General features: G+C 41.6%; 1 long non-coding RNA gene across 1 annotated transcript; it reads right to left on the bottom strand.

The window, feature by feature from the left end:
- Positions 1-9,540: 9,540 nt before the first annotated feature.
- Positions 9,541-11,015, bottom strand: LOC131300751 (uncharacterized). Its single transcript, XR_009191050.1, has 3 exons — positions 10,063-11,015; positions 9,866-9,955; positions 9,541-9,759 (listed from the first exon to the last, which is right to left on the bottom strand). It is a non-coding gene; the product is annotated as an uncharacterized LOC131300751 (long non-coding RNA).
- Positions 11,016-23,928: the final 12,913 nt, after the last annotated feature.

Below are 23,928 nucleotides of genomic sequence, written 5' to 3'. Positions count from 1 at the left end.
AAAGAATGTTGTCCTTGAGAAACTCCACCACTACCTTGGCATCATTAGTCCGTGTTGCGATGGCTTCTACCCATTTTGAAACATAATCAACAGCCAATAAGATGTACAAGTTGCCGAAAGAAACTGGGAAAGGTCCCATGAAGTCTATGCCCCAGCAGTCAAAGATCTCAACCACCATAATGTTAGTCAATGGCATTTCGTCCCTCCGAGATACACTCCCAAGCTTTTGACAACGTTCACAAGCTACACAGAAGTGATGAGCATCCTTATGCAAGGTTGGCCAATAAAATCCACATTGTAGCACTTTGGTAGAAGTCTTCTTAGAAGAGAAATGGCCTCCACAAGCTTCTGAGCGACAAAACTCAAGAATTCTTCATTGATCTGAATCTGGGACACAACGGTGCACTATTTGATCTTGACAATACTTGAAAAGATAAGGGTCATCATAAGAGAACATTCGTACTTCATGAAGGAACCGACGACGTTCTTGAGGAGACCAATGTGGCGGTAAGAGTCCTGTAGCCAAATAATTCACTATATCCGCAAACCATGGGGCACTCGAAACAGCAATCAATTGTTCATCTGGAAACGTGTCCACAATAGGTAAGCTTGGAGTAGGGTCCTCATGATCGGCTACCACATTCTCGACACCCTTTTTGTCCTTAATAGTCAAATTGAACTCTTGAAGAAGTAGAATCCATCGTATCAAACGAGCTTTGGCATCTTGCTTGGTAAGTAGGTACTTGAGAGCTGAATGGTCCGTATACACAACAATGGGGGTGCCACCGATGAGATAAGACCGAAATTTATCAAGAGCAAACACCACCACAAGCAACTCTTTCTTCGTGGTGGTGTAATTTACTTGAGCATCGTTCAAAGTCTTGCTTGCATAATGGATAACATACAGATGCTTGTCCTTCCTTTGCCCTAAGACAGCACCTACAGATAGTCACTTGCATCACACATAAGCTCGAACGGGAGGCTCCAATCCGGTGGTTGCACAATAGGAGGAGAAGTGAGACTAGCCTTCAACTTAACAAATGCTTGCTCACACGCGAGGGTCCATTCAAACGGAACGTCTTTGACAAGAAGATGACACAAGGGTCGAGAGATAGCACTAAAATCTTTGATGAATCGACGATAGAATCCGGCATGCCCGAGAAATGAATGGTTATCCTTCACGCATTTTGGAGTCGGGAGATTGGAAATAAGATCGATCTTGGCCTTATCCACCGCGATACCATCCGACAATATAATATGCCCCAAGACAATCCCTTGAGTGACCATGAAGTGACACTTTTCCCAATTCAGAACCAAGTTTTTCTCTTCACACCTCGTTAAAACTTTCTCCAAATTGGCCAAGCATGAATCGAATGAATCACCAAAAACAAAGAAATCATCCATAAAAACCTCTACTATCTTTTCAACCATATCACTAAAAATCCCCATCATGCATCGTGAAAAAGTCCCTGGAGCATTGCACAAACCGAAAGGCATACGATGATAAGCGAACGTTCCGAAGGGGCAAATGAATGTCGTTTTCTCTTGATCCTCTAAAGCAACTTCAATTTGATTGTAACCGGATTAACCATCTAAGAAACAATAGAATGCATGGTCGGCTATCCTCTCCAAGATCTGATCAATGAATGGTAAGGCAAAGTGATCCTTTCTGGTACTTGCGTTGAGCTTACGATAATCAATACAAACTCTCCATCCAGTCTGAACACGAGTAGGTACGAGCTCATTCTTCTCATTTCGCACAACTGTAACTCCGGATTTCTTTGGTACAACTTGAATCGGGCTCACCCATTTGCTATCGGCGATAGGAGAGATGATTCCCACATCCAAGAGCTTCAAAACTTTAGCACGCATTACATCCTTCATAATAGGGTTCAAGCGACGTTGAGGTTGACGGGACGGCTTGACATTATCCTCCAAAGCAATATGGTGAGAGCAAAGAGTAGCATCGATCCCTTTGATATCAGCAATTGTCCATCCTATAGCCTTCATGTGCCTCCTTAGTGAATTAATCAACTTCATCTTTTGGAGATTCCCAAGAGAGGAGGAAATAACCACAGGATAGGTCTCGTTGTCTCCAAGAAAAACATACTTCAAAGTATCAGGTAAGGGCTTCAACTCCAATTTCGGTGGCTCAACACTAGATGGGAGAACCTTCTTCTCAATTGGTGGTAGCTCCTCAAATTCTTCAAACTTTGGAGTCCAAGAATTTATAGCACAAGCTTCATCTTCCTCACCCAACAATGAACTCAATAACTCACTTCAGAAGACTCAAAAAATTCGACCTCTTCGGCTGTAAGAGCAACTTCCAAAGGATCACTGTAAAGCAACTCATCCACGTGTTCTTCCACAAGAGTATCGATAAGGCTCACTTCATTCACGTTCTCGTCATCTCTCATTTGACTACCCACATTAAAGACATTGACCTCCATCTTCATGTTACTGAAGGTCATATTGAGAAGTCCATTTTGACAATTGATAACTGCATCCGCCGTGGCTTAGAAGGGTCTTCCAAGAATCACTGGAGTAGAAGCAGCAGAAGAGTCGGTCGGATTTGTATCAAGAATCACAAAATCCACCGGATAGATAAATTGATCAACTTGCACTAAAATATCTTCTACTACTCCCCTCGGTGTACGAACACTCCGATCGGCCAACTGTAGAGTGACACGAGTAGGCTTCATCTCCCCCAACCCAAGTTCTTGATAAACAGAAAACGGAAGCAGGTTGACACTTGCACCAAGATCAAGTAAAGCTTGTTCGATACGCTTCCCCCCAATGGTGACCGCGATAGTAGGGCTCCCCGGATCCTTGTACTTAGGCGCGATATTCGTCTGAATGATGGAACTCACTTGCTCAGTAAGGAATATCTTCTTTTGAACATTAAGCTTGCACTTCCGAGTACACAAATCTTTAAGAAACTTGGCATATGAGGGAATTTGCTTAATTGCATCCATAAGAGGAATGTTAATCTTCACTTGATTGAATAACTCATGCAACTCCGCATTCAAATTTGGTTTCGCCAAAGCTTTCAAACGATTAGGGAACGGAGCCGGTGTTGGAATAACTTGAGGGTCCGGTACACTTTCCTTGCTTTTGCCTTTATCCTTTTCTTCTTCTTCAAGAGTCTCCTTGCTTGCTTCCTTGGGAGATTCCCCAAGGATTGGATTTGAACGTTCGATAGGAGAAGGTAACAAGGTATGTTCCGGAGGCATCACCACTTGGTTATCCACCGTCTTGCCACTTCGAAGAGAAATAAATAGCCTTTGCTTGCTCGGAGAAAGTCACCGAAGAGCTAGCAAAGTGAAAACCTTGAGAAGTCGGATTAGAATTCGGTTGCGGATTAGGTTGAGGTTGAGTAGGAAACTTCCCTTTCTCTTGTTGTAACAAACCCACCGTAGTTGTCAACTTGCCCAACTGATTTCTGATATCATTCATCATCTGAGTTTGTTGCTCATTAATGGCAATTTGACCTTGCAAGAGAGCACTGAATTGATCTTCCCAAGAACGCTTTAGTGGTTGTTGAAACTGTGTCGGTTGCTATTGAAATTGGTTTGCATGTGGGAATAGAGCAGAAGGAGCAAAACCAGGCGGACCTTGAGCTTGAGGGAAATGGAAAGCATTCTAAGGTTGCTTCCAAGGTAGTTGAGGAGCTTGCGGTGGAACTTGAGAAGAATTCCCTTCAACAGGTTGACTCCAACGGAAAGCTGGATGTTGCCTTGTCCCCGGATTATAAGATTGTGAATAAGGGTCAAAGCGTTGCATGGCTTGTACTTCTTCTGGAGCAATTCCATTAATCACATTCTTGAGAGCGGGAATATTGGGGCATGCTTCTGTAGAATGGCCCACAATCTCACAAATAACACAAACTTCCTCCACTTGGCGCACCGCTTTCACTTCTTGAGATTGAGCACTCTTTAATTCCAACTTGTCAAGTTTACGAGCAATCTCCTCCAAACGAGTTTCAAAAGCTGTATGCTCCGCAATAGAGAATTTTCCTGAACCTGTAGGACCTTGATTGAACATCGCTCTATCTCCTGGATCTGCAAACTGCCAAGACTGGGTCTTTTCAACTAGTGACTCATAATAATCCCAAGCATCCTCCGGTGTCTTTCCCATAAAATCACCTCCACCCATAGTATCCAGAAGCTGTTTACTTTCTTGAGAACACCCTGTGTAGAAATAGTTGACTCTGAGATACAATGGAAGGTTGTGATGAGGAACCGACATAAGCAAGTCTTTGTAGCGCTCCCAATATTTGTGATAAGTCTCTCCATCCCTTTGCTTGAAACATTGAATCTGATCGATAAGTAACTTCGTCCTATTGGCTGGAAAGAACTTGGTGGTGAAAGCATCCTGAACTTCTCCCCAGTTACACAAAGATTGAGGCTTCAAAGAATTGAACCATTGTTTCGCCTTGTCTTTGAGAGTGAATGGGAACAATTTCAGATGAGCTTGGTCAAGTTGCCCCGGAACTGTAACAAAAGAGTGTAGAATATTCTCGGACTCCCGGATATGCAAATAAGGATCCTCCAATTCTCGCCCCCGAAATTCTGGAATTATCCGAAGGTATTCAGCTTTGAATTCAAATGTATTCCCAGCGGTCGGAGTCGGAAAAACGATAAGAGATACTTGGGGAGCCCGTTCTGGATTCAGATAATCACGCAGAGTACGAACTGGAACTTCTTCGGCCATTGGGCCTTTGCGATTGCGATTTAATTTGCGAGGCAGAGAGTGGGCAGGATACGCCTTGGCAATGCTACGAATTCTTAGCAGTGAAGAAGAACAATGAAGCCGATTTGAAATTGGGCTTCGGTAAACACGCATACACAAGCAAAAATACTAACTAACTACCAGCAAACTACTAGACTGGAGGGGCTATGCCGCCACCTCAACTCAACAAACAGAATATGCGAGGGGTTATGCCACCACCTCGGCTAAGCAATGCAATCAAATTTAAACTAATTAACTAAATTAACTACTACACTAACTAAGAACAAATTCGATATTTGTGGGGGGGTGAATTCCACTTAAATCTTTTCCTCCTTCTGTTGAACGGTGTGGGGGCTCGCTGAGTCTGGAAAGGTGTCTTCCGAGCTTAGAGAGGTTGGCGCCGAGCCTAGTACCTGTAAATCGGAGGGGGGTTCCTCCGGGTAGAGCCTCCGACGAGCTAGTTAGTACCCGAGGAAGATAAATCGAAACATAAAGCAGAGATTATAAGCCATTTTTGTAGAAGAGGAGTGTTGTTCTTAGGTGAGAGGGAGAGCTTTGCTTATATAGAGAAAAAGTGAGGGAAACTTAATGACTAAGTAAAGGCTATTAATAGAAAGTTACTATAAATGGAAAGTTACGAGACTTAGGGAGTAAGCTAGGTAAAAAGTGCATAGGAAGCTTCTAGAAACTTCTAGAAGGTCACAACTTACCGCGTCCATATACCGAGCAATAGCGAGCGACCGTATATTTTACAGAACGGTAAAGATGTCTGTCGAGCTGGTGAAGTACTCCGAGCAACATAAAGAATTAACTTTTGAGCGATACAAAGAGCTGCCGAACGATAATAAGAACTGCCGAGCGATAATAAGAACTGCCGAGTAATATAAAGAACCCCGAGCGTACTTAAGACAAATGTTCGGCAATACTTGTGGAATAATACTTTACTTGTTGAAATCGTTCGGCTATAATGATGTGGCTTTGGCAAGATAATAAATGAAAGTCCTGAAACTTAAATATGAACAAAGATAACACCTTATGGTCCTTCCGAGATATGACGGTACCCCTTTTGGACCTTATGAACTGAGGGAAATTTGGCCCCCTACAATAGCCCCTCAACTTCTTCTTTATCGCTTTAGATGAAGGAGGAGTTAAACCCAGGTGTGGCCGACTGACCGAAGTGAATTCCTTGCAAGATACAAATAGACCAAAATTGCGCTTCGAATAGATTTAGCATAATAACCCAAGCCGGGGTGACATAGTCGAGCCTCAGAATGCTGATAGAAGTCCTGTCCTCGGCCAGATTCAGCCGGAGTAAGAAAGAGCCCCACGGCCAGATTCAGTAAGAGAAAGCCCACTCGGTATTCCCAAGAACTGAACACTCGAGCAAAAATGCCGAAGGTATGCATCGGGTTATGTGCCAAGCAATAAAGATAGTAACCGAAAGAGTATCCGAGATGGTAACAAATCCAAGCTATCTTCATCTTCTTCGTCGCCTGAACGTTGGAGGCCTACAACCCGTAGGGAGGGTTTAGTCCAGTCGTGAGAATCCTTCGACCCTAGGGAAGGCTCAAACGAACGTAGGAGACCTACGACCTAGAGGGAGGGCTTAGTCCGAACGTAAGGATTCTTCGTTGACCTTGGCGCAGCTGCATGACTCTTCGGGAGGGACGGGCTAAGGTTGGAGCTTGAATCTTCATTGCTCGGCGGATTTGGACCATCTTCAACTTGTGAACCCCTATTTCGGACTGGAAGAGTCGGTGGTGGAAAGTGGGACCATCTAGATGTGAAATTAGGAGTGAGCCCCAATGCTCGATGGAAGAGTCCAACGCCGGGAGTGAATGCCTCATCGAACGATGGAATTTGCATGGAGAGAGCTTGCCATTCTTCAAGTCTGAAAGTTTTTGAGATGTCCGAACGAGTAGATTTCCGAGGGCTACGAGGATTTTGCCCGAACGATTAGATTACCAAGGGCTACGAGGATTTCGCCCGAACGAATAAATTGCCGAGGGCTACGAGGATTTCGCCCGAACGAATAAATTGCCGAGATAAACTTTAGGGAAGCAAATGAAATGAAAAATAAGTTGAGCACTAATCTGAACAATTGGGCAGAATGTCATGTAGTTGTAGAATATAAATCGCAATGAAAGAGTCTAGCACTTTAACTTTCTATTTAACAATAAAAAGGACAAAAAACCTGTTCCACGAAAGAGATGAACGGAGGGTCCTAGACGAGGACCCAAAAGTAGAAATTGAAGAGAGAACCGCTACCGCATGTTCAGAAATAGAGACGCTCGAAGTTAGATCAGGACGAGCCCCACCAATATATGCCACGTTTTCTTCCCCAGCAGAGTCGCCAATTGTGGGGGGGTGAATTCCACTTAAATCCTTTCCTCCTTCTGTTGAACGGTGTGGGGGCTCGCCGAGTCTGGAAAGGTGTCTTCCGAGCTTGGAGAGGTTGGCGCCGAGCCTAGTACCTGTAAATCGGAGGGGGGTTCCTCCGGGTAGAGCCTCCGACGAGCTAGTTAGTACCCGGGGAAGATAAATCGAAACATAAAGCAGAGATTATAAGCCATTTTTGTAGAAGAGGAGTGTTGTTCTTAGGTGAGAGGGAGAGCTTTGCTTATATAGAGAAAAAGTGAGGGAAACTTAATGACTAAGTAAAGGCTATTAATAGAAAGTTACTATAAATGGAAAGTTAGGAGACTTAGGGAGTAAGCTAGGTAAAAAGTGCATAGGAAGCTTCTAGAAACTTCTAGAAGGTCACAACTTACCGCGTCCATATACCGAGCAATATCGAGCGACCGTATATTTTACAGAACGATAAAGATGTCTGTCGAGCTGGTGAAGTACTCCGAGCAACATAAAGAATTAACTTTTGAGCGATACAAAGAGCTGCCGAATGATAATAAGAACTGCCGAGCGATAATAAGAACTGCCGAGTAATATAAAGAACCCCGAGCGTACTTAAGACAAATGTTCGGCAATACTTGTGGAATAATACTTTACTTGTTGAAATCGTTCGGCTATAATGATGTGGCTTTGGCAAGATAATAAATGAAAGTCCTGAAACTTAAATATGAACAAAGATAACACCTTATGGTCCTTCCGAGATATGACGGTACCCCTTTTGGACCTTATGAACTGAGGGAAATTTGGCCCCCTACAATATTTAGCCTGGCTTCGTTACACCTCAAGTTTAGATGAACTAGGTTAGAGGTATCCACCATACTAAATACGAACTACTAACACATAAACTACTAAACTACTATTACTAGACGAAAGCGGGATACTTACAGTGGTTTGTCGAACCTCCAAGAAAGCCATAATAAGAAATCCCCGGCAACGGTGCCAAAAATGCTTCACTTTCTCCGATCTATGTGGAATAATGCCCCAAGCGTAGAGCTTAACACGTCGGTTGAGCATAATAAATCGGAAATCCGGGATCGTACCCAAGGGAATAATTATATGGCTTGGTCGGATTTGTAGATGCAAGTAAGGGCTTTCAGCTTTTAGACAGCCAACTTTGTTTTACTTTAAATGGTGGAAATAAAAGGCTAAATTAAAACGAATTAACTAGAGAAAAGATAGGCTAGGTCTAGGAATTAGTAGCACCCAAGACTCGAGCTAAATCACACTCTTCACCCAATTACACAATTTAAGATACTTGATTATAGTTCTCAAATTGGAAGATAAAATGATTTGAGAACTAAGCTAGCTCTAGAATCCATTTGGCAAATACCTCGAGCGACAGAGCTCTAAGCATCATGTGTGGTGGGTAGGCGATGCTCTCACCTACACATGATCAAAGAGGTTAACACCTCGGTAATTTGTCAAACAAACCCGAACCCCACATCAATTTTCAAATCAAAGTTTAACGCTTTATTGGGTGCAAAATGCAATTTTTGCCCGAGCCATGAGATGCTAATTATCCCATGACCTAACCCTTGAAACTACTCGCACATATCTAGAGAGATAGGAGCAAGCAAAAATCTAGCTAACATAATGAAATAACAAGACTTGAAATAAATTAGAGATTAAGATAGATCGGGAGAAAATAAACAACTTTAATAAAGGCAATAATAACAAAACTAAACTAATTAAGGCAGGAAATTAAAAGATGAGTGCTGGAAAAATGAAGAACAACAAGAACAATTTGAATTGCAATGAAATCTAATCCTAGATCTAGAAAATTGTACTATTGAATCTATGCTACTTGTTCGTCCAAAATAATGACACAAGCTTTTATACTCCGGGGATCTGCGCCTGGAATATTCCCCAGATGCTCTAAAAATTCGCCCTTAAGTCCTTCGGCATCGATGGCAACGGCCTTAGAGTGCTTCACTAAGGGGCTCGGCATCGATGTAACACATGGCATCCCATCGATGCCGAGGTGGTTAAGGGGCTGGACCACTAAGGGGCTCGGCATCGATGGACCTTAGAACTTGACATCGATGCCGAGCTCAATAGCTCGATGCTTGGCCGTCATCCTCTGCCTTGCTGCCTGCCTCTTGCTCGGGCAATTGAGCTTCTGCTCGGGCAAATTAGCTTCTGCCTTGGCCATCCAGCTTCTACTCGGGCAAATAAGCTTCTGCTCGGGCAATTGGGTGATTTCCAGGACAAGTCATGCCTTAAGCCTCGAAAACTTTCCTATTTGGCGATTCACCTGCAAAATAGAACTAGAACACTCTACAAGCAAACAATGTTAACAATAACTAATTAGTACTTAGATTAAACTAAAACTAAACACTAGCGCACCCTACATTACATTCTCGGGTGCTTATCACAAGGAAAAAAACACAAACAAACTTGTTCATCCATAAGCAACTAGCTACCTGAAAGTGTTCGAGCATAATAACAAACAACAACTGAGAAATGATCTTGCAACAAGTTCATCGAAAATAAAACTAGGAATTTCAATAAGTTCATCCAAAATAAAACCCCAAAAAACTCGTAGACAATTTTTCCAACTTCTGTGCAAAAGTGAGCCATTCCAATCCACAAAGCTCAGCCGTTTCAATGCAAAAATGCCTGAAAAAACTAGAAATATAATAGGGAGCCATTTCAACCCACAAAGTGCATTTTATTTCAATAGATTCGACAAATATGACAACAAATATTTCATAATTAAACTTACCAAATCAGTCTTTAACCATTGTAACACAAGACTGAGAGCTATCAACATCCATGTCATCAAGAACCGATGCAAACTCATTTGAATTATTACCTTAAAAAGAAACAAAATAAACCACATGTTCTTTAGATTAATATCTATCTAATTCAATTGCAATAAGAAAAAACAAGACACTAGAAAAGTAAATGAATTTAAATTACCTTTAGATTCATGAGCCAATAACCAACTACGAGTGCACATCAATGCTTCTATTGTCTTGGGATGGAGCCTACTACGATGTGGAGTCACAACCATCCCACTAGTGCTGAAAGCAGACTCGAACGCAACAGTAGAAACAGGTATAGATAACACATCCTTAGCAATGACCCTCAAAGTTGGAAACTTCATGTCATTTTTCTACCAAGCTAAAACATCAAAGTCTTGATTAGCTCCCGGTATCACATCCTCTTCCAAATAACGATCTAATTCTGACCTTTTTAGCTGAAACTTGGCTTGTCTGATTACTTGTAACAAATACATCAAAGTTAGATAAATCATCATCAACTTCCATAGTAGACTCAACTTGGCATGAAGAAGCAATGCCACCATGTTAAGTTTCACTTCATACACCTTAAGTAGCTCCTTACAATAATTGTGAACCTTCTCAATCTCAAAAATAGCATCCTCCCCATAGATCTGATTGAAATAATATTCTACCAACTTCATCTTGAACCTAGGATCTAACACCGCCGCAACACCCAAAATACTATGAATTATTGTCCAGTACTTATCATATTTCTTAATCATTTGTGCTGCCATATCTCTCATCATCTCCCATTTTATCTTTTTGTAAAGATCTTCCATCTCATTACTTTCATACAACTTTGCCCATTCTGTTAATGCCATTTTTATCCTACAAACCTTTGCAAAAAACAAGTTCGATGTTGGAACTTTATCCCACTAAACACCTCTGTGGCCTTATAAAAAACATCCAACCTCTCACATACTTCTTTGGCTACCTCCCAATCACTGTCCTGTACACAACTCTTGTATTGACTTTCACAGATTTTCAAACGAGAGAAGACATCCTTATATTCTATGGCAGTTTGAAGCATAAAAAACGTAGAGTTCCACCTCGTAACACAATCAAGAGACAATTTTTTACCACCTAAAATACGTACACTACTACAATAATAGATATATGTGGTGCCCTCGGTCACCATCTCGGTAACTGAGCCAAATGGTCTGAACCTATGCTCCGTAATCATTTGGCCCGCAACTTGGTAAAGGCTAATGTCTTCGGCATATTGTTCGATTTAGCGCTCGGTGATAGGATTTCTGTGCCCGCTTTGTTAAACACCAGCAATGCGAAGTGTCTCTGTTCCGGTGCTACCGAAGCCGCCTAAAAGGAGTAGTTTCGCCAATGGGTCCCAAGAAGGTTGTGCGATAAGCGTAATCATTGGGATCAGGTCTGCCCATGTACTCCGTAACCGTTTTGCTCCACTCGTCATATATGACGTCATTCAAGGCGGTTACCCAAGCGTATTCTCCACGCATTAGCTTGGAGGCCAAGCAAGCCTAGGTCTATAAATATAAAGGGATACTCTCCTGGAGAGGTTTGCCATTCTTCCCTAACCCTAGATCTACATTCTCCCCCTGAGATCTAACTTGATCGTCGAAGGGTCACTGGGTTATCCCAGCCCTAGTGACTTATTGTAGATCTAGTAGCAGGAGCGCGGAACAGCGGAGGAAGGAACCTAACCTGAATCACGATCAAAGTCCCGTCAAATCGAACCCCTACAATATGGGTCACGCTAAGGAGATTCACAAAGATCATGGTTTTCAGTGAAAGCATGATAAAAAGTGGTGCTTAAATTTTTTTATCTTAGTTTAAGTCCAAAGTTGAGATAAAAAGTGGGTTTTAGCGTGGAATAAAAGACCTCACTCTTGTGGCGAGATAAAAAAAAAACAACCTCACCCTTGCGGCGTGATAAAAGATTTTAAGGCGGAAAAGAATGAGATAAAAGATCTTGCTCTTGTGACAAGATAAAAGAGAAAAGACCTCACCCTTGTGGCGTGATAAAAAAAAAGAAAAGACCTCACCCTTGTGGTGTGATAAAAGATTTGAGGGCGAAAAAGAATGAGATAAAAGATCTCGCTCTTGTGGCGAGATAAAAGAGAAAAGACCTCGCCTTTATGGTGTGATAAAAAACTTTAGCGCAAAAAAAAGTGAGATAAATGATCTTACTCTTGCTGTGAGATAAAAAGCCTAACCATTTAGGCGCTCGGTCTGAATTTTCACGTGGGCGAGCTGATACTCATTTAGGCGGCCTTTGAAAAGTTATGTGAGGAAAACAATATCGTTTAAGAACTTTGAAAAGTTCCTTTTTTTTTTTTTTACAAAAGGTAAGAAGATAAGCCCTAATTACACTCACCCCAAAAAATCTTTATGTTTCATTTTCATCTTCACGCCCAAAATGATAGAGAGAGAGAGAGAGAATGCAAATCCCACGACTGGGTTCCACCAGTGCCCAATTATTTCTTCGACGACTGGCTGAAAGCCATCGATAGTGTAAATAAATGGGCTCATCGATCCCAATTTTGTCACTCTCACGTGCGTAACTTGCTTTATTTAGATGATATGGCGAACATGGCTGGAGGGATTGCCGGTGCCATTAAATTTCTCATTATCGGGCTTCTTGAACTTATCTGGCAATTTGGCATTTGGGAAAAGGCAGAGTCCATCAAAATCAAGGATTTGATCTCTTTTTGAGCAAGCCTAGGCAGCTTTGATGTCCTTGACTTGTTGAGCAAGCTCATGGTATTCCATTATGATCACGACGCTATCAACTTCTGAAGGAAAGGGCTTCTGAGATGTTGGAGGCCACAACTGTCACAGCTAAGTCCAAACGCAAATCTAAGAGAAGCAAAAGCCTAATTACATTCATGTTGAGACATCCCAAATCAAGTGATTGTGCAGTGTGTACCAATGCCTATTGCCCCCTAATATGATGACCCATGTATGCAACCAAGTGATTGATCAAAGTATTAGTACTATGAAGTGATGTGATTAGGTTGTAATGCGATACAACAAGCGATCATGTGACAATTATGCAATCAAGTGATCATATATACAATGTACCATGCAAGATAAAAGATTGATGAAACCCCCACTTTTTCTTTTTTCTTTGTAAGAACAAAGAAAGAAAGAAATTTATGAAAACCTAAAGAATAAGGAAAGATTTTTTTCTTTTGAAAAGATCCTAGCAAAGATTAAAAGAGAAAGAAATAAAAAGAAAGATTCTTCTCTTTTTTTTGGTTGAAAGGATCCTAGCAAGAAAGAAAGAAATAAAACCTAGAGAAAAAAGAAGACTTTTGTTTTTTTCAGAACTCCTAACGATATAGGACTGTGGCAACTTTTCACAAGTCAAAACTTATCTCAAAGAGAGACAGAGTTATGCAAGGACTATTCTTTATCTCAAGAGAGATAGACTTCATCACAAACTCTTAGTAAAATGTGCATGAATTCATCTTTTACAGCAATTAAAACTCTACAGAGTGATAATCATTGAATCAAACAAGAGTTTGAGATATAATGCAACACATAGTCCTAACCTGCTTGGGATTTCTTGTCCTAGTTTGGAAAGAGTTCTATGGCTTTCTACAATATGCAAGGTTTCGGGTAGTCTCAAAGGGTGCTCCATTAGGAGTTTGCTGGAATCCCTAACATAGCCCGTGACATACCAGGATATTAGGTGAACTCAACGTGGATTGCCCGCTCGATGCATATGAAAAAGAATTAAATAAAGCAAATATTAATTCCATGTTGAACTTTCTGGTTATGGCTCTCAAATCCCCAGCAGAGTCACCAAAAGTTGTAGCCTCCCAAACGGGGCATCGCCATACAGATTGATCACGCTTGTTTAGTTCCACTTCATAAACTAAGATCGTGGATATTCCCATGGCTAGGAACATCGCCACACAATAACGGTTATCATCAAAATAGAGTCGCCACCTTGTCTATTAAAACTAGGAAAAATACATAGAGATTCCGGGTATGGGAGCCAAGAGTACAATAAGGGGAAGGTGTTAGGCACCCCTCTTTGCCCAGTCGTGAGACTGGCCCATAATCGTTCGACATACAATGTATATTTGCTTTATTTAATTCTAACACATAATCTGGTTTTTAGCCTTTAACAGTTGATAAGGTGAGCCAGTACGATAATTGAAAGCATGCATCAGAATAAGCAGAAAACAAATATGTCCCAGCAAATAGATCCCTCGGCCGGTGAATTGATGTCACGGTCGAGGAATCCCACTGGATTGTTGTATCGGCTGAAGGATTGATTTCCCAGCCGATGTTCTTCCTCACACCAGAACAAAGAGTTAATCAGGAATTAAAATACTACAATTAAAGTATAAAAACAGAAGATGAATCAAACCATAGGCCCCTGGGCCTCACCACCTTGATCCCTTAGTGCTTGATTACTTCGGATTGAAGGTGATTGACTGATCTTCTTCTCGAAACCCTAGGATTAGGGTTTGTACTTCGGGGTTTGATCGCTTTGGATGTGGTTGCTCACAAAGGTTTAGGGCTTTTGTAGAGAGGATATGAAAGATAATTTCTACAGAGCTTAGAGCTATGAGATGGAGGAATTGAATGCTAATTTCGAAACCCTAAGGCCTTTTTATATAGGCATGGGATGACTCACTCTGACCAATCAAATGGCGTGAATCAAAAAGGAATTTTAGGGTTCAAAGACCTCTAAATGTAATCTGTTGTGTGGCCAGAACGCATCGGAAAAAGGCTGCTGGGGTTTTGTGATCTGATCAAACGATTGACAGAACGCTCCAGAATCTAGAAAATAGACGATCTGGCGGCCGGGCAAAAGATTTGGTGGCCATAGGAATGATTAAGCTGCCGAAGGATAGAACTAGCAGCTGAAAGATCAATCTCTCAAAGAGATTTTCAAGCAACAGGCTTCACGGGTGAATAAATGATGTTGAGGCCGTGTGATCAATGTTACGATCGATAGAAATATTCTCATAGGATTATGTATTTCTGTCTGAAAGGCTATTTGGCTCTGGATTGGGTCTTCTAAGTGGCTCAAAGTACTCACCATAAGTCCATGGGTTCACGAGAAGTCAATCAGCAATCACTGTATCGATATCATCATCGGGATGGTCCCCAATGTGGGATTTGAAATAATCGTTAGGCCAAATTGGGGTGTTTACACCATCAAGGCATACGACAGCACGCGTCGTGTGGTCGAAGGCACCCTAATGCTCAAGCTCAATGTAGAGGGCTTCAAAATGGATGTTGAGTTCCATGTTGTGGACATCCCCGCCACATTCAACCTACTACTGGGCACGCCTTGGCTCCATAGGTCGGACATTATGGCCGTGCCTTCCACACTCCATCAAAAGGTCATGCTTGGCTTACCCTCTGGTCATTTACTATCTGCAGGGACTCCAGTATTCGTCTGCACAAAGAGGGTGGCTCTCCTGTTTTAAGAATCAACCACGGCGAAGAAGACGTTGATCTTGGGGGATTCTCTTTCGATACATCTGGCTCAGTTCTGGCTATCAATGTGGACGATGACTTCATTATAAGCTCTACTACTTTGGACATAATGAGGAGGATGTCATATATGCCTGGTTTGGGACTGGGAATTAACCAGCAAGGGATCCTTGAATTCCCTATCTTTCCTTCTAGTGAGGGCTGCTTTGGTTTAGGGTATGTTGCTCCGGCCAAAGATGCCAAAAAGAGGAAAGGTACGGGAAAACCCCGAACCCTTTATGGTGATCCTGATAGCTACTTCGTGCGCGAAGGGGGAAATGTTGCTTCCACAAGACATGCTAAACCTTTTGTGGATTTCAAGATTAGAGAGCTATTACTTGGTTTTGAAGTTTTCGTTATAAACACCTGGTCAAACAGTGATGAGGAGTCGGAAAAAATAGAATTCAAGAGGAAGTTAAGCCAGGTTAAGGAGAAGACTGACTAGTTGGGATCTTTTGATCAGGGGAGTTTGGAGCTACTATTCCAGGAATTCTCCCAAGTGGGTTTCGCCAAAGAAGCTGAAGAGGTCGAAGTGCTCATGCTTGGGCCCGATGCCCTCGAGGATCCCACCTCTCTTATCGTGGAAGCCAAAGGTAGTATTAAAAATTGAATTTTCAAACCACGCCTTACTTGCATTGACGACACACCTGAGTCTGAGTCTGTTGAGTCGTCTGAGTCTAAGTCTAGCTCTGAGTCGGAGTTTGTGCCTTTTGGCCCTCCATGTCATAGCTTTTACTTCGAGTTTGACTTTGCTGTACTTGGCAACCCTCAAGAGTTTTGTGAAATGAAAGAGCCTGCTTCTAACTACTTTGATGACTTATATATAAACTGTGTCGACCTCGACGATGAAGGGATAGATTTCGATGGGGATATTCCCAAGGAAATCTGTGCCCTCATTAAGAGGAAAGATGAAAGGCATGCTCAGCCATTAAAAGAAGAAGTAGTTTTTATAAACTTGAAAGATGAGCGTGATCCCCGAATGGTTAAAGTGGGCTCCACATTATCCCTATAGGAACATCGCGATTTCAAAAAGCTGCTTGCGGAATTCAGTGATATCTTTGCATGGTCTTATCAAGACATGCCTGGTATTGGCCCCAAGATAGTGGAGCATTGGATTCCCCTACTGCCGGATGCTAAACCTGTGAAACAGAAGTTGAGATGGATGAGGCCAGATTGGGTACAGAAGATCAAGGATGTGGTCACCAAGCAGATTGACGCTGGTTTACTCATGGTCTCTCAGTATCCTACTTGGGTACCCAATATAGTTCCTGTGCCTAAAAAGAACAGACAGATCCGAGCGTGTGTCAATTTCAGGGACTTGAACAGAGCAAGTCCCAAAGATGATTTTCCCTTGCCTCACATTGATGTCCTTGTGGATAATACGACAGGACATGCTATGGTCTCGTTTATGGATGGATTCTCGGGTTACAATCAGATTCTTATGGCACCAGAAGACCGTGTGAAGACAACTTTCATCACCGAGTGGGGAACTTATTATTATTTAGTCATGCCGTTTGGGTTGAAAACGCCAGTCCTACTTATCAGCGGGCAGCCACAGCCATCTTGCATGATATGATCCACAAGGAAGTTGAAGTCTACGTGGATGACATGATTGCCAAGTCAAAAACTCGAGAAGGCCACATTCCTGTGCTTAAGAAGTTCTTCGAGAGACTCCGTAAGTATCGGATGCTCCTCAATCCATAGAAATGCACATCAAGAACTGCCTTGTTTACTTCGACCCGTCAAAAACCAAGGCAGTCCTTGAGATGAAGCCACCGGAGTCTAAAAAGGGAGTGAAGAGCTTTTTGGGGAAGGTGCAGGTTATCAGTAGATTCATCGCCAAGTTTACTTTGACTTGCAAGTCAATGTTTCATTTACTCAATAAGGATGTTCCATTCACATGGACAGATAAGTGTCAAGCTGGTTTCCTTTCTATTCAAAAGTACTTGCAAAACCCTCCAGTTTTAATGCCCCCTGTAACGCCCCCAATTTTGGGTACGTTAAATGAGGCATTTATTATATAATAAAGAGAGTCTGGCTCATTATTACATCATAAATACATCATAAGGAAAAGGTACATTTATTCAACAAGGAAGGAAACTAGGGTTCCTAACACTACTCTGCTTGCTCTTCCATTCTAGCAAGCTCGTCTGCTCCAAAAGCTTCCACGGTGTACATCTTATCCTGTTCATCTAAGGAGTCTGACACATTATACCAGCGTCGCCACCGATATAATATGTCAGGGTCACCAAAAGGTAACACCGTGAGCTACAACGCTCAATAGAACAAACTCATACCCGCTAACCCATAACTTACAAACAACAGGTTATACAATCATCGATTTCCACATGATACATGTATATACAGCTAACAATGACACATCCACATTCGTTAATCATCTATCGTTGGTGTCCAAGATTTCCGTGTTTCTCCTACGCGACTCATCGTAGATCGTGTCAACATTTCAACCTTTCAAAATCATTTGTATTGGCCCCGCACCGCGGATAACCAAGCTACACACCTAACCTTTTAAAATCATTTGCATTGGCTCCGTACCGCGGATAACCAAGCTACACACCCAACCTCGGTTCCGCCGTTCCGGTCTCCCGAGTATCCTCACAATGGTTCCGCCGCACCGGGTTCCCATTGGCACACAATTGCATTGGCTCCGTAACGCGGATAACCAAGCCACACACCCAACCTCGGTTCCGCCGTTCCGGTCTCCCGAGTATCCTCACAATGGTTCCGCCGCACCGGGTTCCCATTGGCACACAAAACACACACCACACAACGGGCTACCATGTCCGGCCACATTGCGGTTTCCAAAACATTTCATCTTTTTAAAACACGCCTTTTCGTTAACCACACCCTAGGTGTCATGTTTCTAACTTTCTCGATTTCCGTGTCACGTTTTCATGCATAGACTCCGCGGTAGGACTTTTTTACAAACATAAATCATTCATTGAAATCTTGAAACTAACTAGCAAGATCATCCAATTCTATATTAATAATCATGCTCATAACCATTCAAAGATCAAAATATGAATACTTCAATCAAGCGTTAAAATCTTCTTTTTCGAAAATCGTTCTATCTTACTTTTTGAGAAATTCGATACAAAATATGTTTATTTAAGACAAAGTCATTTATCTAACATGCTCATACCTCCATTAGTGAGATAAACTTATTGACAATCATGCATTTTAAACGATAGATAACCTTATCTACTTGAAACTAAACAATAGATAACCTTATCTACTTAAGGAAAACAATAAGGATATTGATACTTTGAATCAATAGCATTCTATTATCTAACGTACGATTCTATACGTAGAGTTTAGGGAACAAGGGGTTATACTTATACTTAGGGAAGTGAGTAGAGAAAATCTACATGATCGTAATGTCATTTCAAGATTTTTGTAAAACGAGCTTGCTAATTATTCTTAATACTTTAACTTGCCTTATCATAAACAAAAATGACTAAAGTTATACTAGGGAGAATGAGCAGAGATTTATCTACCTTGATCCGAAACTTAGTCGGGGCCGAATAAGCTAGTTGGAAGATTTTCTACGGGCGGTGAAACTTGCAAATCTGGACCGAACTTTGGATGGCAGTAACTTGGTCAATATTTGGCCGAATACGATCGTTCTTGGGTCGAAGTTGAAGCTCTCGAAGTGCTCTACGACTTTCGTGAAGGAAGTTGATCCTAGAAACTACTTTAGGTAGGAGAAAAATGGTGATAAAGGCAGAGACAGTATGCTGTCTGGAAATGGAAATCCGAGATTTTTACTGAACTTTGGATGCCAATATCTTTGTCATTTCTTCACCGATTGGGATGGTTCTTGGGTCTAACTTGAAGGTTTCGAAGTGCTCTACAACTTTTCCGAAGGGAGTTGGTTCTAAAAACTACTTTAAGCAGGAGAAAAATAGAGATTCGTGGAGGGCAGTAAGCTGCCTGGAAAAACAGAAATGGTTTCTAGAGAGAAGTGAGAGCAAGAAGTGATGGTGTGAATTGAATGGAAGGCATGGGGTGCTATTTATAGCCAACACTTGAGCTCCTCCTCCCTCCTCTATGGCCGGCCATATCTCTCTCTCTCTCTCTCTCTCCCATGGATTTGCTCCATTGTCATGTCAAGCTTGAAAGTATGCCAAGTCTTCCATGAGTTGTCACTTCCATTTGTTGGCCAAATCTTTAGGTCATCATGAAGGGTTTTGGACTTGTCAAGTCTATGGGGAGGTTGCTTGCAAGAAAGAATGAAATCATTGGCTAACTTTGTACTTTGAAAGACTAGAAATGGGTTGGCATGTAGTCAAAAAAATAGGCTTAAGGCTATAAATGTTGCTTGTGTAAGTAATCAATACTCATGCACACACTCCACCCCACTCTCTCCATCCGGCCTTTCTCTCTCTCTCTCTCTCTCTCTCTCTCTCTCTCTCTCTCTCACTTGTATCTATATACATCCAAGAAAATCTAGGAAAGTAAGTCTAGGATTTTAAGACTAGAACATAGGTGTGCATGCATGGCAAAGCTAGCCTTGCTTCCTTGGAAGCAAAATGATGAGATTCTTGGCCCATGATTTTGTATGGTCAAATCAAAGCCTTATTGGCAAGTCAAAGGTCGATTAACCAAGGGATAAAAATTCCCCTAACAATTATGGACTAATGGGTAAAGGAATATTGGTGATAATTTGATATGACTAGTCATGGGAATCTATTGTCCAAGGGATAATATTTTCCCTAACATTTATGGACCAAAGGTTAAAGTTTTCCCTTGCCTTTATTATCCAATAGGTAGGGTAAGTAATGATGCTAGGTAAAGTGAAATGACTAAATATAGGAATAAAATGATTACTCCTATAGTCTAATGGTTCAATTAGGGTTCGGGGGTTCAAAAGGCTCAAAGACGGTCAAAAAGGTCCATCTAGGATTAGGAAATTGTAACTAGATTGAAACGGTAATTAAGGTTTTCTAACGAATTGGTTGGAAACTAATTCTACTTGCCAAGTAGGATTTCTAGCCAAGAAATATAATTTAAAGATTTTATTTAACTCACTAGAAAAGAATACAAGTGCTTCTACAAGCATACTTGTCTTTAGAAAATGACTAGATTGCTCGGCGTGAAAATATATAATTTTATAAATCTCAAATCTAATTATGACGGATTATTAAAATTAAAAAGAAATTTTTTTAGTAGCAAATCCAAGTAATTAAAATAAAATTTAAATATTTAACGAAATTTTTATTTACCAAAAATCAGGGTCGTTACAAACTATCCCCCTTAAAATAATTTCGTCCTCGAAATTGGTGCGTGGCTATGGATCAGATCTCGTCGTTTACCGGTCTTGGAATCATCGTCTATCCCCCTTAAAATAGGAGCAGGTCACCACCAATAGCGTGATATTGAGGTGATCACCTTCGTCATTTGAGGATATCTCCATCACGTAACCTTCATAGACTAGGTTGACAGCTATTCTTCCTCCTGAAGTGATAACAGGTTCAACAGCGATCCTATGGGTTCAGTTTCTAGGTATGCAGTGATAAACAGTTTAGGAAAAACCTTCTCATTCCAAGGGTAGATTCTCGATTGAAAGAGGATAGAATACGCTACATGGGTATAGGTACCCTTGCAGTGTTGATCAGGCTCGAAAATTAGGATTTCAACTTATGACTGAACGGAGAGGGGTGATGTCAAGGAATGAAAGAAATACCCCTACAAAATCAGGAAGGACCCTATAGGTATGTTTTAAGCCAATCAGCGATCTAATCAAGATTCGAATACTCTGGCAACCCACAAAACGCTGGCATCACATGGCTACTGTCTAAGGTTCCGGCAGGTCCTAGAAGTATCTCGAAGTAAGACGACAGCGTTTTAAGCATCTCTCACAATCTAATTAAGCCTCATCACTTGCTTAACAAGACGGGGTTGAAGTTGCTTCAGTCATCGACCAATTTGCCTCGTAGTACGCCTTTGATGAAGTTTCCATCGTAGATACCAACGCCAAATGCAAAACTTCTACCAAATCATCATGCGGACTCGTATCCCACAAGCATTTTCTTATCACGTCCCTATCAAATCAGCATGCTTCCCACCTAACGATATTAAACCCATTTCTAACTAGGAAACAACGGATCGGTTGGGCACAATCGCTTCATTATCGTAAAGCGTAAGTACTCCATCCTCATTCAGGGGAAATCGAACATCTGCAAGCATGTCCTACTATAGTCTACAAACTCGGATATTATTAGCAAAGGCATTGAAAGAACCTATGCAGTCACGGGAAAATAAACCTGGGTGGCATCGACTTCTGGCAATAATTTCAGAGGTACGGCTATCTTGAAAATAAAATTTCAAAAATCCAAGATAATCCTAGATGTCGGGACGGGAATGATTGAGTTAAGCTGCCCTCAAGTAGCGCAAGCTTTTGAAAAGGAATTGATGATACCTGGTTAGTTCAAGGAAGAGTACCCATCTCCTAAGGAGATTAGTTTCAAACAAATTTGAAGAATCGTACCATAAGAATGAAACAAGGAGTTTTTCCGAAATGATTTGAATATCATCAAGAGATGATATGAATTTATTGATTACAGACGAGGTGGAACAATTATCAATGATTGAATGGACCAATCAGTAAATCTCAGTTATGGCATTGCCGATCATTATTGAAAGTGTCAGAAAAAGTTGTATCGGAAGATAATGGTTGCTATGATTCTCAAGGTTCAAAACTCAAGAGTCAATATCAAGAGTTACGAGAAATTCAAGGAATAGGGAAATGTTATCCAACAAGTGATAACGGTTAGGATCAGTAACACCATAGAAGGTGCTACCGAGTTGAATCGCTAGCCAATAAGGTTAGGTCACAAAAGATACCCAGGATTACGCCACTCTTGTCAATAAGTGTCGTAAAGAGTTAAAATGGATGATTTCATTACTTGAAGCAATGAGGGTTTCCTTCACAAGGATATGTTGGTTTCAACTAGAGATTTGAGAGAAGCAATGTAGTTAGGAGACGGTACGGATATGACTAGCCGATTGATATATGCTCCCTATCAAAATTTAACCGGCGGAAGTAATTGTCATTCCCTTTGAGCATTCCTAATCTGAACGAACTCTTCGACCTTAGTGTTCCCGGTTTGCGTCCGGTATAGGTGGTTAGCGTCCGCAGCCCTCGAACAGTTTTTCGCCTTCCTTTGTCGGTTTACGATTCTAAGGAATCTCATGGTGTTAGTGGTTAGAATGGAAGATTTGGGAATAATGGTTAATCTTGTTGGCTTCAGACGTTGTGTTGGGATGCTCTTTTAACTTCTGTATCAATGTCGCCCTTGTAGCTTGCGGTGGCGGCTTTACCGTTGGTGCTAGCATCTTGACTTGCTCTCGTAGTCCTTCCTTTTTAGTGTTAGAAGGGAGTTATTCACAATCTAGTTTCCTAACGGCGCGTAACTCGAAATCGCAAGGTTCTTACTCCTAGTGAAAGGGCGATGAGGTGAGAAAAGACCATCGAGATTTTGAAACGCAAACCAATTTTCAAAGCAGCAATGGAATAGGATGCAATTTGAATTCGGCTATTGTTTCGACTGCTTAGGCCTAGGGTTGGTTAGTGCTAAGAATGGTTACAATAGCTTAGTTAGACCTATTCTGCGTTTTAAAGGGTCCTCCGTTATCGTATCCAAATCCGTGGCGCGTATTCACTATCTACGAGGGAAAATCGAAAGGGTTTTTTTTTTTACTAAAACAAATTTTCTTTTGCAAATGGTCTATCTTTCAAAAGTCAAAAGTAGCTTAATAACATAGTATGCAACGGTACTCTCTTTTAAAAGTAAAGCAGTTTTTTTCATAGATACGAACATCATACAACATAAGCATAGAATTACAAACATAAACATAGAGTTCTACTATAAAACAATTAGATTAGAACAAGATTCCTAATACAAGTTGAACACGATCTTAATCCTTAACATCCTACATCCCGAAGGATTACAATCGGCCTAATATATGTCTAAATGGCGTCGTTGGGTTCGGGTCTCACCCATCCTCGAGATTCTCTACCATCTTTCGTTGTAAGCTTGGCGCAACTGACGTTCGTACTCCTTTATGACTGCGGCGAGTGCGACGGCCACGACGAGAGTCCCGTACCAGAAGGTGTTGAGACGGTTATTCACGGTGAACCACCGTGGCATGCCTATTATGACTACCGCACAAAATATAATGAGGGCGAAGAGTTGCAACCATAAGGTTTGGATTGTTATGGTTATTTCGGCTCGCTCGATTTCTCGGAATATGGCGTCTTCCGGAAATCCTTGTCGTCGGGTTGCCATGGCTCGGCTCGGTTCGGTTCGGCTTGATAGGATATGATGGAGATTTGGAGGAGTTATGATGGTGAGGAAGATGATGAGATGGAAGTGGTGGTGGGGTATATATAGGGGACGGAAAAGGGGTGTTGTGGAGGGAAAGATTGGAAATTTAAATTTGAAGTTTGAAATTTGAATTTTGGAGGTTGAAATTTGAAGGTTAGGGGGGGTGCGGTTTGCCG

This window comes from Rhododendron vialii, chromosome 9a (assembly GCF_030253575.1).
Source record: "Rhododendron vialii isolate Sample 1 chromosome 9a, ASM3025357v1".
Classification (NCBI taxonomy): Eukaryota; Viridiplantae; Streptophyta; class Magnoliopsida; order Ericales; family Ericaceae; genus Rhododendron; species Rhododendron vialii.
The sequence above is the reverse complement of the archived record's forward strand: the minus strand, read 5'-3'. Positions and strand labels throughout refer to the sequence as shown.